The following is a 16953-nucleotide window of genomic DNA, read 5'->3' as shown; positions in this document are numbered from 1 at the left end:
CTTATTTAAATTATTAAATGTTTAATACTGTGATATTTATGAAATGTAATTTCTATAAATCTATTGTAGACCCCTGAGGAAGCGATTCAATATCGTAATCGCGAAATATTGGGAATAATAAATAAAATATTTTAAAAAGACCTCGAGCTTGAAGAACCATTAATTTATAAAATTTTATTTCTATAGAAAATTTTGTCAAAATTTTATCTCTATGGAAAATTTTTTCAAAATTGTATCTCTATAGAAAATCTTTTCAACATCGTATCCCTATAGAAAATTTTGTCAAAATTTTATCTCTATAGAAAATTTTGTCAAAACTTTATATCTATAGAAAATTTTGTCAAAATTTTATTTCTATAGAAAATTTTGCAAAATTTTATCTCTATAGAAAATTTTATCAAAATTTTATCTCTATAGAAAATTTTGTCAAAATTTTATCTCTATAGAAAATTTTGTCAAAATTTTATCTTTATCGAAAATTTTTTCAAAATGTTATCTCTATAAAAAATTTTGTCAAAATTTTATCTCTATAGAAAATTTTGTCAAAATTTTATCTCAATAGAAAATTTGTCGAAATTTTATCTCTATAGAAAATTTTGTCAAAATTTTTTTATTTAGAAAATTAGTCGAAATTTATCACCATGGAAAATATTGTCGAAATTTTATTTCTATAGAAAATTTTGTCAAAATTTTATCTCTATGGAAAATTTTTTCAACATTGTATCTCAATTTTTTTCAACATTATATCTCTATAGGAAATTCTGTCAAAAATTTATCTCTATAGAAAATTTTGTCAAAATGTTATCCCTATAGAAAATTTTGTCAAAATTTTATCTCTATAGAAAATTTTGTCAAAATTTTATCTCTATAGAAAATTTTGTCAAAATTTTATCTCTATAGAAAATTTTGTCAAAATTTTATCTCTATAGAAAATTTTGTCAAAATTTTATCTCTATAGAAAATTTTGTCAAAATTTTATATCTATTTTTCTTTCGAATGACAAAATTTTCTATAGAGATAAAATTTTGACAAAATTTTCTATAGAGATAAAATTTTGACAAAATTATCTACAGAGATAAAATTTTGACAAAATTTTCTATAGAAATAAAATTTTGACAAAATTTTCTATAGATATAAAATTTTGACAAAATTTTCTATAGATATAAAATTTTGACAAAATTTTCTATAGAAATAAAATTTTGACAAAATTTTCTATAGAAATAAAATTTTGACAAAATTTTATATCTATAGAAAATTTTGTCAAAATTTTATATCTATAGAAAATTTTGTCAAAATTTTATTTCTATAGAAAATTTTGTCAAAATTTTATCTCTGTAGATAATTTTGTCAAAATTTTATCTCTATAGAAAATTTTGTCAAAATTTTATCTCTATAGAAAATTTTGTCAAAATTTTATCTCTATAGAAAATTAGTCGAAATTTATCTCTATGGAAAATTTTGTCGAAATTTTATCTCTATAGAAACTTTTGTCAAAATTTTATCTCTTTAGAAAATGTTGTCAAAATTTTATCTCTATAGAAAATTTTGTCAAAATTCACTCAACAAGCCTCACATCTCTCAATGCAATCCCTAAATATTACCCAGAATTGTCGATATACCGACATCAAAATGAAGCAGTACACACAAATTTTCTAATAAAATCAATTACTCAGAATTAAAATTCTCCTTTCCGAGGAAGGAAGTAAAGCCGAAGCTCTAGGAAAACAAAACCTAACAGAAATGTGGCATACAAAAACCATCAATCACTTTTAACTTCAATGGATTGAAGCGAGCACACAGGCGGGCGGGCGAGTGATTGGATCACCAATACACTGGGCCCTTAGACAACGTAAATCGAATTCATCATCATATTAACCCTTAAAGTTTCGTCATTGACTCGATGTCAACAATGGTCGTATCAATCACATTATCCTCGTTCCCTCCATGATACAGCAAATGCTCATTGTTACAATGTCCTAGGCTCTTATACAATTGGTGAAGTCTATTTTGGTTATATATTTCACTCACCCTAATGTGGTGGTATGGATAATTCCAATGGGTGGGGACATTGAATGATGGTGAGTTGTTCAATTAATGATCTAGAACTCATGTTTTGCTTCTAATGGAAATCCCAATACAATTAATCCTTTGAACTCTATGCATTTTTGATTATTTGTAACATAACATTGCATTGTAGTCGAATGGAATAAAGGCATTTTTTGTTCCACATGTGTGTGAGTTTGTGAATTGAATGAGGTTTTGAATGAATAAAGGCGGGTGAAAGGCTATTATTTGACATTTGTACTTTATTGTGTAAGTGCGAAATCAAGGAAAATATTGGTTAAAACGTGAGGAGACTGGCGTTGCTTGTGTAAAAATTCCCTGGGCATGCAGCAATACGAGCTTTGAATTTGAGGGACCTAATATTAGCATTGCTTTTTTATACATTTCCCTTCTTCATCAAAGGATGGGATGGCGAATAATAAGTATGTAATTCTAAGATCAAGCCATAGCCTTTCATAATGTAGGTATCAGGGCTGAGGAGTCGAGCCAATTTCGCTCGACTCTGATTCCAGTATTTTTCATCAGCCTCCACTCCGGGCAATATAACTAAATATCATTTTAGTAACACTCATTAGTAATTCTATTGTGGGGTGGTATCAAAAATGAACTTATACAAATTATTTTATATATTTATTGTGTGCAAAAGATCTCTAAATTTCACACTTGACGCCCATAGAAGTTTGCTATATTTACATAATTAAAGGGTGATTCTTGTGAGGTTAGGATTTTCATGCATTAGTATTTGACAGATCACGTGGGATTTCAGACATGGTGTCAAAGAGAAAGATGCTCAGTATGCTTTGACATTTCATCATGAATAGACTTACGATCTGCCACAACGTCGAATTTTCAGTGAATGGGCCCTAGAAAAGTTGGCAGAAAATCCGCTTTTTTATCGACAAATTTTGTTCAGCGATGAGGCTCATTTCTGGTTGAATGGCTACGTAAATAAGCAAAATTGCCGCATTTGGAGTGAAGAGCAACCAGAAGCCGTTCAAGAACTGCCCATGCATCCCGAAAAATGCACTGTTTGGTGTGGTTTGTACGCTGGTGGAATCATTGGACCGTATTTTTTCAAAGATGCTGTTGGACGCAACGTTACGGTGAATGGCGATCGCTATCGTTCGATGCTAACAAACTTTTTGTTGCCAAAAATGGAAGAACTGAACTTGGTTGACATGTGGTTTCAACAAGATGGCGCTACATGCCACACAGCTCGCGATTCTATGGCCATTTTGAGGGAAAACTTCGGAGAACAATTCATCTCAAGAAATGGACCGGTAAGTTGGCCACCAAGATCATGCGATTTGACGCCTTTAGACTATTTTTTGTGGGGCTACGTCAAGTCTAAAGTCTACAGAAATAAGCCAGCAACTATTCCAGTTTTGGAAGACAACATTTCCGAAGAAATTCGGGATATTCCGGCCGAAATGCTCGAAAAAGTTGCCCAAAATTGGACTTTCCGAATGGACCACCTAAGACGCAGCCGCGGTCAACATTTAAATGAAATTATCTTCAAAAAGTAAATGTCATGGACCAATCTAACGTTTCAAATAAAGAACCGATGAGATTTTGCAAATTTTATGCGTTTTTTTTTTAAAAAAAGTTATCAAGCTCTTAACAAATCACCCTTTATATCAAAATCGATCGATACGCCCCATACACCTCTTGAAAATCGCATAAAAATTGGGATGCTTACACACTTAGAGGTCAAATCCGGAAATCGGTCTATATGAGGTAAATACGCAAACATGAACCCATATACACCATATTCGGCGTACTTATGCGTAACCCAAAATATGTCCAGATTTTGAAATCAGGTAAATCGAATAAAATTAGCGATATCTAGAAGTCCAAAAAGTCACATCGGGAGATCGGGCTATATGAGTGCTATACCAAACCGTGGACCGATACACACCATATTCAGCACATTTATTTATGAAACCAATATACCTCCCTATTTTGAATTTCAGGCAGATCGGATAAAAGTTCGGAAGTCTAGAAGCTCAATCGGGAGATAGGGCTATGTGGAGGCTAGAGGTGTGCACGTGACATAAAATTGTCATGACTCACGCGTGAGTCATGGTTTTTCGTGAGTCACCACATTTAAAAGATTTTCGTGCGTGAGTGTGCGTGGGTACAAATTTTCTTTTCGTGAGTGTGAGTTCTACCAAAAAATATCGTGCGAGAATAAGATTTCTCTGTCGTGAGTGTGCGTGAGCAAAATACTACTCACGTGCATACCTCTACTGGAGGCTAAACTAAACCTTGGACCTACACACACCATATTCGGCACACCTTTTTATGGATTCAAAATACATACAGATTTCCAATTTCAGACAAATCGGATAAAAACGACGGTTCTAGAAGCCCAAGAAGTAAAATCGTGAGATCGGTCTTTAAGGGGGCTATAACAAACCACGGACCGATACACACCAGTTTCGGCACACCAATTTGTGGTCCTAAAATAGTTCTACATTTCCAATTTTAGAGAAATCGGATAAAAACTACGATTTCTAGAAGCCCACGAAGTAAAATGGAGAGATCGGTCTATAAAGGGGCTATACCAAAACATGGACCGATGCACACAATTTTTGGCACACCTATTTGTGGTCCTAAAATACCTCTAGATTTCTAATTTCAGGTAAACCGGATAAAAACGACGGTTTCTAGAAGCCCAAGATCCGAAATCTAGGGTCGGTTTATATGGGGGGCTATATCAAAACCTGGAACGATATAGCCCATCATCGAACTTGGCCTGCGTGCACACAAACTACGAATCTGTGCCAAATTTCAGGACGATAGCGCCATTATTGAAGAATGTAACGTGATTACAACATACGGACAGACGGCCAAACGGACATGCTTATATCATCTTACAATTTCTCCCTGATCAAGAATATATATAATTTTTATAGTCGGAAATCGATATTTCGATGTGTTACAAACGCAATGACAAACTTATAATACCCCCCATTACCATTCTATGGTGGTGGGTATAAAAAGGCAGATCAATTTTTGCTCGGTTTATATTGGGTCTATATATATGTAATTATAGACCGATGTGGTCCATTGTGGCATGGTTTTTAAAGGTCATATACTAACTCAACCAAAATTCAACCAAATCAGATGAAATATGTTTCTCCAAGAGGCTCCGGATATCAAATCTGGGTATCGGTTTATATGGGAGCTATATATAATTATGGATTGATATTGATTTTTTGCATGAAAGTTAGGGACCGTATTTTAACCCCATGTACCAAATTTCAGCCGGATCGGATAACATTCGCTTCTTCGAGAGTTTCCGAAATCAAAATCTTGGGGTCGTTTTGTATGGGTGTTATGCGTAAAAGTGGACCGATATGGACTATATGCAATACCATCCGACCTAGAGTGATAGCAACTTCTTGTGCCGATTTTCAAGTCGTTAGGAAGTTAGCGTGATTTCAACAGACGGACGGATTGACATCGCTGAATAAATAAATATATTTTCTGAGGTCTTAGACCAATATTTCGATGTGTTACAGACGAAATGACAAAGTTAATATTCTCCCATCTTATGGTTGAGGGTATAAAAACACATTTTTGGAAACAATGATTATAATTATTTGGTTTTTTAAAAAAATTTGTTTTAATATTGTGTAAATTTCGCATTTTTATACCCTTCACCACTACTGTGGTACAGGGTATAATAAGTTTGTGCATTTGTATGTAACGCCAAGAAGGAAAAGTCTGAGACCCATCGTTTAGTATACCGATCGTCTTAGAATTAAATTCTGAGTCGATTTAGCGATGTCCGTCTGTCTGTCTGTCTGTCTGTCTGTCTGTCCGTCTGTCTGTTGATGTATTTTTGTATGCAAAGTACAGCTCGCAGTTTTAGTCCGATTGTCCTAAGATTTGGTATAGGGTCCTGTTTCGGCTCAAAGACGATCCCTATTGATTTTGGAAAAAATCGGTTCAGATTTAGATATAGCTGCCATATATATTTTTCACCGATCTGGTCATAATTGGCGTGTATATCAACCGATCTTCCTCAAATTCCGTACATCCGAATATTTTATGAGTCTCGAAAAACTTGGAAAATATCAGCCAAATCGGTTCAGATTTAGATATAGCTCCCATATATAGCTTTCGCCCGATTTACACTCAAATGACCACAGAGGACAATTTTTTGCTCCGATTTAGTTGAAATTATGCACAGGGAGTATACTTAGCATAGTAGCTATGCGTGCCAAATTTGGTTGAAATCGGTTCAGATTTAGATATAGCTCCCATATATAGCTTTCGCCCGATTTACACTCATATGACCACAGAGGCTAATTTTTAACTCCGATTTAGTTGAAATTTTGCACAGGGAGTATAATTAGCATAGTAGCTATGCGTGCCAAATTTGGTTGAAATCGGTTCAGATTTAGATATAGCTCCCATATATAGCTTTCGCCCGATTTACACTCATATGACCACAGAAGCTAATTTTTAACTCCGATTTAGTTGAAATTTTGCACAGGGAGTAGAATTAGCATTGTTGCTATACGTGCTAAATTTGGTTGAAATCGGTTCAGATTTAGATATAGCTCCCATATATAGCTTTCGCCCGATTTACACTCATTTGCCCACAGAGGCCAATTTTTTGCTCCGATTTAGTTGAAATTTTGCACAGGGAGTAGAATTAGCGTTGTAACTATGCGTGCCAAATTTGCTTGAAATCGGTTCAGATTTAGATATAGCTCCCATATATATGTTTTTCTGATTTCGACAAAAATGGTCAAAATACCAACATTAAAATCGCCACTGCTTAGTCGAAAAGTTGTAAAAATGACTCTAATTTTCCTAAACTTCTAATACATATATATCGAGCGATAAATCATAAATAAACTTTTTCGAAGTTTCCTTAAAATTGCTTCAGATTTAAACGTTTCCCACCCTAGTGCATTAGCCGACTTAAATTTTGAGTCTATAGATTTTGTAGAAGTCTATCAAATTCTTCCAGATCGAGTGATATTTAAATGTATGTATTTGGGACAAACCTTTATATATAGCCCCCAACACATTTGACGGATGTGATATGGTATCGAAAATTTAGATCTACAAAGTGGTGCCGGGTATAATATAGTCGGCCCCGCCCTCTAAAGTCGGGCGGGGCCTTACTGGTTTTTTACTAACATTGTGTTCCACCCTAGTCCATTAGCCGACTTAAATTTTGAGTCTATAGATTTTGTAGTCTATCAAATTCTGTCGAGATCGAGTGATATTTAAATGTATGTATTTGGGACAAACCTTTATATACAGCCCCCAACACATTTGACGGATGTGATATGGTATCGAAAATGTGGATCTACAAAGTGGTGCAGGCCTCGCCCGACTATAGACTTTCCTTACTTGTTAAATTTATGTTGCGTAATCTTTAAGACCACGTAAATATATTTTTTAGTGAATAAACATCAATCGCTGTAGAGCAACTCTAATTTAAAACTCTTCTTACATGATGTTATAACCCAATATTCCATAAGATTTCATTTGAATTGAAAATCTTTTTTCTAAGTCAGATTGATCAAAATCTGAGCTTCGGATTGGCTCTAGACAGCTTTATCGTTGTTACTACGCCAACTTATCAATGTACGTACTGTGTAGTAAAGTATTTACTGATGCCCTTTGTTCAAATTTCCCACCTATTTACCTTCGGATCAAATAATGCACAGGAAAAACATAGTTGAAAAATCCACTTCTTGTCCTTTTTATACATCATCGTCATCGTGACTTATTGAAATAGACAGTTCCAATTACATTGTACCTCTCCCACAAGTGCCACTCGTACTATTTACATAGCTCCCAACACCTTTTGGATATTTTTTTATTTTGTTTCTTCCAGAGACCTATAATTAAATTTAATTATTTTAAAGTATCGTAATCTTCATCTTAAACCCTAAGGATTTATGGAAGCCCAATTTAAAAATTCGTATTACAAATAACTTGAACTCATAGACCCAGAGAGGTGTTTCGGTGCACCTTGTGGGCTGGTAATTGCTTGTTCAACACTTTTGACTGTCATTTACATAGTTCGTTGGTTTAGAAACCACCTTCAGGTGTAGGTGTTAACAAGCCCGTGGCTTTGATAGGAAGGAAGCCTTAACGAAAATGATGAACCGAGCATGAACATAAATGACTTGGCATTATTTCGTTGTTGTTGTCTGTTACTTCTGCTATTGTTGCATTAATTACAGATCTTATAGCTCAAGAGATGCCTGGTGTTTTGCTTGTACAATGACCTAATGTGTACTCTGTAGTTTTCCTGTCATTTAATTTTTTTCTCGAAATTTGAAAGGCATTCGTGTTAACTTTTCTGACACTTATCACAACATTTCATACGTAGGTCTACGTATTCACATAGATACACCCATGCGAAATGGTTGATAGGACACCTGTGTATGGTGGATATTGGGTAGGAACGAAATTCCTTAACGATAATTAAATTTTAATTGTAAGGTTAATACGAAATCTTTATACTAAAAGTCAATTTGCAGCTATAATTAGAGCTGCGAAACAATCGCAAACTACACCAAAAAATAGTTTCCCAAAAAATTTTCCCAAATTTTTCACTACTCCGGATTACATGTTGGCCATTCAACATGTGATCCGGAGTAGTGAAAATTTGGATAACGACCAATAAATTTTACATGGGCTTGTCATAAGACGGAAGTGTTTTCAGATACTTTATTATTGCTTTCAAAGTTATGCCTCAGAAATTCGTTTTAATGCAGAAATTTAAATCCGTTCTGGTTGAAATTCGGTACGTGATTTTAGTACATGTCCTCTAGCAACCATGGAAAATTTGATGGGGAACAACTTTCAATCGCTCCGATTGACAGTTAGCCTTCTGTTTTTATTATATTAATTGAGTTTGGTTCTAGCACAATAAGACTTAAGGTCTTATAATTTACAGTAAGGCATTTGATTGTATGCGAACAGATTTATATCATCAGTGTTTCCAGTATTTTTCTGCCTTTTGTCCCCAAATTATGATGTTTTCATCCCCAAATATCTCCAATTTAAACATAAATTCCCCACAAAAATCCCCAATACATTTTTGAGAAGTTTTTTTTTGAAAAAAAAAAAAACAAGTATATACAGCGGTAAGTTCGGCCGGGCCGAATCTTCAATACCCACCAACATGAACCAAATATTAGGGTTTCCTTTGAAATTTCAGGAGGGCTTGAGGACTTGAGGACACTTCCCGCAGATAAATTTAAAGATTTCACCTATGAGGACTATATCAGATTCTGGATTTATAAGAACCATTTTTGTTTGAGTTTTAGAGGATTCATTAACATCTCTTGTAAGTGTGCAAGAAAATTATTAAATAACGTCTTGATTTGAAATCTTAAATCTGTAGATTTTCACCCGAGAAGTAAAATCTGGAAATTTTACATTGAGTTTCAAGCAATTTTCATGATCAGTGCGCCTTCTACACCCTCAAGAAGTGAAGACGGTCTATATGGAGGCATTACCAAATGGACCGATAAAAACTTAATCCGATACACGTTTTGGTGAGCATAAAATACCAGAATATTTACAATTTCAGGCAAATCAGATAAAAACTACGGTTTCTAGAAACCCAAGGAGCAAAATCGGGAGATCGTTCTTATTGGGGCTATACTAAAATGTGGACCGATACTCACTGTTTTCGGCACACCTCTTTATGACCCGAAAATACCTCTAGATTTCCAATTTCAGGCAAATTGGATAAAAACTTCGGATTCTAGAAGCCCAAGAAGTAAAATCGAGAAATCGGTCTATATGGGGGCTATACCAAAATATGGACCGATACTCACCATTTTCGACACACCTCTTTATTGTCCTAAAATACCTCTAGATTTCCAATTTCAGACAAATTAGATAAAAAGTACGGTTTCTATAAGCCCAAGACCCCAAATCGGGAGGTCGTTTTATATGGGGACCATACCAAAACATGGACCGATACTCACACTTATTTGTGGTCCTACAATACCTCTAGATCTCCAATTTCAGGTAAATTGAATAAAACCTGCAGTTTCTATAAGACCAAGAAGTAAAATCGGGAAATCGGTCTATATGGGGGCTATACCAAAACATGGACCGATACTCACAATTTTTGGCACACGTATTTTGTGGTCCTACAATACCTCTAGATTTCCAATTTCAGGTAAATTGAACAAAAACTGCGGTTTATATAAGCCCAAGAAGTAAAATCGGGAGATCGGTCTATATGGGGGCTATACCAAAGTATGGACCGATACTCACAATTTTTGGCACACGTATTTTGTGGTCCTACAATACCTCTAGATTTCCAATTTCAGGTAAATTGAACAAAAACTGCAGTTTCTATAAGCCCAAGAAGTAAAATCGGGAAATCGGTCTATATGGGGGATATACCAAAACATGGACCGATACTCACAATTTTTGGCACACGTATTTTGTGGCCCTACAATACCTCTAGATTTCCAATTTCAGGTAAATTGAACAAAAACTGCGGTTTATATAAGCCCAAGAAGTAAAATCGGGAAATCGGTCTATATAGGGGCTATACCAAAATATGGACCGATACTCACCATTTTCGGCACACCTCTTTATGGTCCTACAGTACCTCTAGATTTCCAATTTCAGGTAAATTGAATAAAAACTGCGGTTTATATAAGCCCAAGAAGTAAAATCGGAAGATCGGTCTATATGGGGGCTATACCAAAACATGGACCGATACTCACTATTTTTGGCACACCTCTTTGTGGTCATAAAATACCTTTAGATATCAAATTTCAGGTAAATTGGATAAAAACTACGATTTCTATAAGCCCAAGACCCCAAATCGGGAGGTGGGTTTATATGGGGACTATATCAAAACCTGGACCGATATAGCCCATCTTCGAACTTGACCTGCCTGCAGACAAAAGACGAGTTTGTGCAAAATTTCAGCACGATTGCTTCATTATTGAAGACTGTAGCGTGATTACAACAGACAGACAGCCAGACGGACAGACGGACATCGTTATATCGTCTTAGAATTTCAACCTGATCAAGAATATATATACTTTATATAGTCGGAAATCGATATTTCGATGTGTTACAAACGGAACGGCATACTTATTATACCCCCGTCACCATTCTATGGTGGTGGGTATAAAAAAAAAATAAAGCAAAAGGCTATGCTGTAGAAAATCAGTAAAAATTTAACAATTAAAATTTTGTCACATCCAACAAGCTGCAATAAGATCAAGATTTCGAACCACAATACCAAGAGACTGGTGATCGTCTTCCAAATGCTGGAGATGTGAAAATGGTCACCTTGTATTTATGAACGAAAATTTACTAGTAAAATTATTAGATTAGATCATTTGATTATTTTATTGTTTGGTAGATTGGTAGAATTTTTTATGTTTTGGTAGATTTTACAAATTTTCTATAAAAATAATCTTCTGACAAAATTTTCTATATAGAAATACAATTTTGAGACAATTTTCCACATAGAAATAAGTTGACAAAATGTTCTATGCAAATAAAATTTTGACTAAATTTTTTGTATTGAAAAAAATTTGAGGTAACTTTCTATACAGAAATAAAATTTTAAGAAAATTTTCTATAGAACTAAAATGTTGAGAAAATTTTATGGATAGAAATCAAATTTTGAGAAAATTTTCTATATAAAAAAAAAAAATTTGAGAAAAATTTCTATAGAAATAAAATTTTGAGAAAATTTACTATACAAATAGAATTTTGAGAAATGTTTCTATAGAAATAAAATTTTGAGAAAACTTTCAATATAGAAAAAATTTTGAGAAAATTTTCTATAGTAATAAAATTTTGATAAAATTTCGTTAGAAGTAAAATTTTAACAACATTTTCTATAGAAATAAAATTTTGACAAAATTTTCTAAAGAAATAAAATTTTGACAAAATTTTCTATAGAAATAAAATTCTGACAAAATTTTCTATAGAAATAAAATGTTGAGATAATGTTTTATAGAAATCAAATTTTGGAAAAATTTGACAAAATTTTCTATAGAAATAAAATTCTGACAAAATTCTCTATAGAAATAAAATTTTGAGAAAATTTTCTATAGAAATAAAATTTTGAGAAAATTTTCTATAGAAATAAAATTCTGACAAAATTTTCTATAGAAATAAAATTTTGAGATAATATTCTATACAAATAAAAGTTTGAGAAAATTTTCTATGGAAAAAAGTTTTGTTTTGAATAAAATTTTGAGATAATTTTCTATAGAAGTAAAATTTTAACAACATTTTCTATAGAAATAAAATTTTGACAAAATTTTCTAAAGAAATAAAATTTTTACAAAATTTTCTATAGAAATAAAATTTTAACAAAATTTTCTATAGGAATAAAATTTTGAGTAAACTTTCTATGTAGAAAAAAATTGAGAAAATTTTCTTTATAGAAATACAATTTTGACAAATTTTCTATTGAAATAAAATATTGGCATAATTGTCTATAGAAATAGAATTTAGACACAATTTCCTATAGAAATAAATCCCCACAAAAATCCCAAAATTTATGGAAATTCCCCACAAAATTCCCAAGCCCCGAACTCAGAAATTTCGTCCCCATTCACAAAAAAATATCCCCAATATGTCCCCATTCTTTGTGAATATATAATCCCCAATACTGGCAACACTGTATATCATAACAAAATATAACATTATTATACCCTCCACCATAGGATGGGGGGTATATTAACTTTGTCATTCCGTTTGTAACACATCGAAATATTGCTCTAAGACCCCATAAAGTATATATACTCTGGGTCGTGGTGAAATTCTGAGTCGATCTGAGCATGTCCGTCCGTCCGTCCGTCCGTCCGTCCGTTTGTTGAAATCACGCTAACTTCCGAACGAAACAAGCTATCGACTTGAAACTTGGCACAAGTAGTTGTTATTGATGTAGGTCGGATGGTATTGCAAATGGGCCATATCGGTCCACTTTTACGTATAGCACCCATATAAACGGACCCCCAAATTTGGCTTGCGAGGCCTCTAAGAGAAGCAAATTTCATCCGATCCGGTTGAAATTTTTTACATGGTGTTAGTATATGGTCTCTAACAACCATGCAAAAATTGGTCCACATCGGTCCATAATTATATATAGCCCCCATATAAACCGATCCCCCGATTTGGCTTGCGAGGCCTCTAAGAGAAGCAAATTTCATCCGATCCGGCTGAAATTTGGTACATGGTGTTAGTATATGGTCTCTAACAACCATGCAAAAATTGGTCCACATCGGTCCATAATCATATATAGCCCCCATATAAACCGATCCCCCGATTTGGCTTGCGAGGCCTCTAAGAGAAGCAAATTTCATCCGATCCGGCTGAAATTTGGTACATGGTGTTAGTATATGGTCTCTAACAACCATGCAAAAATTGGTTCACATCGGTCAATAATTATATATAGCCCCCATATAAACCGATCCCCCGATTTGGCGTGCGAGGCCTCTAATAGAAGCAAATTTCATCCGATTCGGCTGAAATTTGGTACATGGTGGTAGTATATAGCCTCAAACTCCCATGCAAAAATTGGTCGAAATCGGTCCATAATTATATATAGCCCCCATATAAACCGATCCCCCGATTTGACCTCCGGAGCCCCTTGGATGAACAAAATTCATCCGATTCGGTTGAAATTTGGTACGTGATGTTAGTATATGGTATCCAACAACCATGCAGGAATTGGTTCATGTCAGTCCATAATTATATATAGCACCCATATAAACCGATCCCCAGATTTGACCTCCGGTGCCTTTTAGAGAAGCAAAATTCATCCGATCTGGTTGAAATTTTGTATGTGGTGGTAGTATATGATATTTAACAACCATGCCAAAAGTGGTCCATATCAGTCCACAATTATATATAGCCCCCATATAAACCGATCCCGAGATTTGGTTTTGGAGCCTCTTGGAGGAGCAAATTTCATCCGAGTCAGTTGAAATTGTGCTAGTATATGGCCGTTAACAACCATGTCTAACTAGGTCCATATCGGTCTATAGTTATATATAGCCCTCAGATAAATCGATCCCCAATCACACAAAAATTGGTCCATATCAATAATTGTATATAGCCCCCATATAAGCGACCCCCATATTTCAATTCTGGCTCCCTACGTACCGTGCAAAAGTCCATATCGATTCGTAATTATTTGTAGACTTACTTACACATATTTTTTTTGTCTAATGTATGGACTAACTCACAATTTAGAAAACGATTTAAGATACCACAACCCAAGTAATTCGAGTGTGGATGACAGTCTTTCGTAGAAGTTTCTACGCAATCCATGGTGGAGGGTACATAAGATTCGGCCTGGCCGAACTTACGGCCGTTTATACTTGTTTAAACTAAAACGGAATAAAAATTGTGGTTTACGAAATTTTCGTGATTTACGCGTGAGTCGTGAATTACGCTCATGGCAACGGCGTGAGTGTCCGTGAGCGTGATTAACAAACCACGAAAGTCACGAAAATAAAACCTTCGTGAGTGTACGTGAGTAACGAACTACACTGATGAAAACAATCCCGCTCACCAACATAAAACGCTTAAGAGTTAAATTCATTTACAATTTTAGTGTAAATTACTCATAAAATTATTCGTGAGTCACGACATTTTTCGTGAGTCACGACATTTTCGTGCGTGAGTAAGATTTTCCTTCGTGAGTGTGCGTGAATAAAATATTACTCACCTGCACACCTCTAGTTTAAATAAGATATATGAATGACAGATGAGGTAAAAAGAAATTATTTTTTGCTACGAAATAAAAAGCATAAATAAAATATCAAAATTGAATGTTAACTTAAACAGGGTCATTTAACAAATATAATAAACGTTTCTAGAGATTATATGAATCTTATTGCCAATTAAAATACAATATAATTATGATAATTACAATAAAAAGATGTGAATGAATAGTGTAGTTTACTTGTTATTGCTGAAGATGTCAATATTAAATTGTAATTGTTTTTATATTTAATGGTAACATTTTCCAGAGACGAATCGCTTGGATGAAGAATTGCCACTCCCATAATAATCGTAATCTATTAAATGGATGATCCGGTTCCTTATCCGTAATAATCCTATGTAGAAATAATAAGACACGAATTTTCAGGTAGTTCTCAAAATGGACCCCCAATATCCTGCTTGAAAACGGAGTCAGATGGGCATACCTGTTGAGGCCAAAAATGTATCCTAGGAAACATTCAATTTCCGTTTGCCCTTGGCATCACAAATAGGGAAGATTTTATACCCATACGTCAATAACGGCCTTGGCTAAGAACAGTTTGATTCTCAGTGGTAGATATCTCTGTGTCTTCCAAAGAGTTCTGAGAGTGACAAATGCCCTACCACAGATCATGGTTATATGGTCTGACCACGTTAAAGAATCATTAAAAATGGCATGAAGATTCCTATACTTTCTGACAATCTCAATAGGTTCATCATTTATATGAACGTAGGGATTTAGTGACAGGCGATTGACACGCTTTTGGATTACCAAACTCTTGGACTTCGTCGCATTGAAAGACAAGCCTTTCCTCTGTGCCCAAAGGTTTACTCTTCGCAAATCCTCATTAAATCTCTCTACACATCTATCAAACTTTTTCGGGCAACTACTCAGGTCGATTTGAAGATCATCCGCATACATCCGAGATTTGGGATGAATTAAGACATCCGGTAAGTCATTCGCATATATAGAAAATAGTAAAGGTCCTAAGATAGAACCTTGTGGGACACCTTGTAGAACTGACAGTGCCATAGATCTATCCCGACCAACTTAAACATACTGCGATCTGCCACTGAGATAGCAACTGGTCTATATTCAGAGTTCTTCTTCGGTATCGGAGTTATCCTAGCGATTTTCCAGCGATCAGGAAAAATACTTGTAGTAATAAATTGATTAAATGCGTATGTCAAGTAAGGCATCAGTTCCGGCAGAAGAATCTTTGTTTGGAAGAAAAGTGCAGACGTTTTGTAATAAAATTTGTTCTCCCTGAAACTCTGGAGAACAGAGTGGTGCACATGTTTCCAACAACCAAAGACATTATTTCTCAGGGCCGGCCCCTGAGTCGATCTATACATGTCCGTCCATCCGTCCATCTGTGTACACATCTTTGTAATCAAATTCTCGCTCGCAGTTTTTGCCCAATTGACATAAAATTTAGTATTTATTTTGGGTCTGAATAGAACCTTATTCATATTGGAAGAAATAGGATATACATATGTCACCAGAAGCCAGTGTTTTACCCTGATTTGCTTCAGCTCGATGTATCAGGCTCACATAGACTATTCAGTCCATTGTGATACCACATTGGTGAACTTCTCTCTTATCACTGAGTGCTGCCCGACTCCATGTTAAGCTCAATGACAAGGGACCTCCTTTTTATAGCCGAGTCCGAATGGCGTTCCACATTGCAGTGAAACCACTTAGAGAAGTTTTGAAACCCTCAGAAATGTCACCAGCATTACTGAGGTGGGATAATCCACCGCTGAAAAACTTTTTGGTGTTCGGTCGAAGCAGCAATCGAACCCTCCACCTTGTGTATGCAAGGCGGGCATGCTAACTATTGCACCACGAGCTTATTGGACAATAAGATTAAGGGAATTCAGTAACTATTAAATTACTGAAAAACTGCCAGATATCAATCTCGCATAACCTGACTATACATATGTTTCAGGGTTGGCTACTATACGTTTCCATAGTCTTTAGTGAGATCTGGCCTATTTTAGAAGCTTTTTGAGCTTCAATACTCTGAACCAATATTAAAATCCTTAAGGTCAAAATCTTTAGATTAAGTGAACACCCTACAATTTAGAAGACAGTTTTAAGAAGTTTTAAAATACCTTTCCATTTGCAACTGT

Source organism: Haematobia irritans, chromosome 3 (assembly GCF_050003625.1).
Source record: "Haematobia irritans isolate KBUSLIRL chromosome 3, ASM5000362v1, whole genome shotgun sequence".
Classification (NCBI taxonomy): Eukaryota; Metazoa; Arthropoda; class Insecta; order Diptera; family Muscidae; genus Haematobia; species Haematobia irritans.
Note: the sequence above shows the minus strand (reverse complement) of the source record.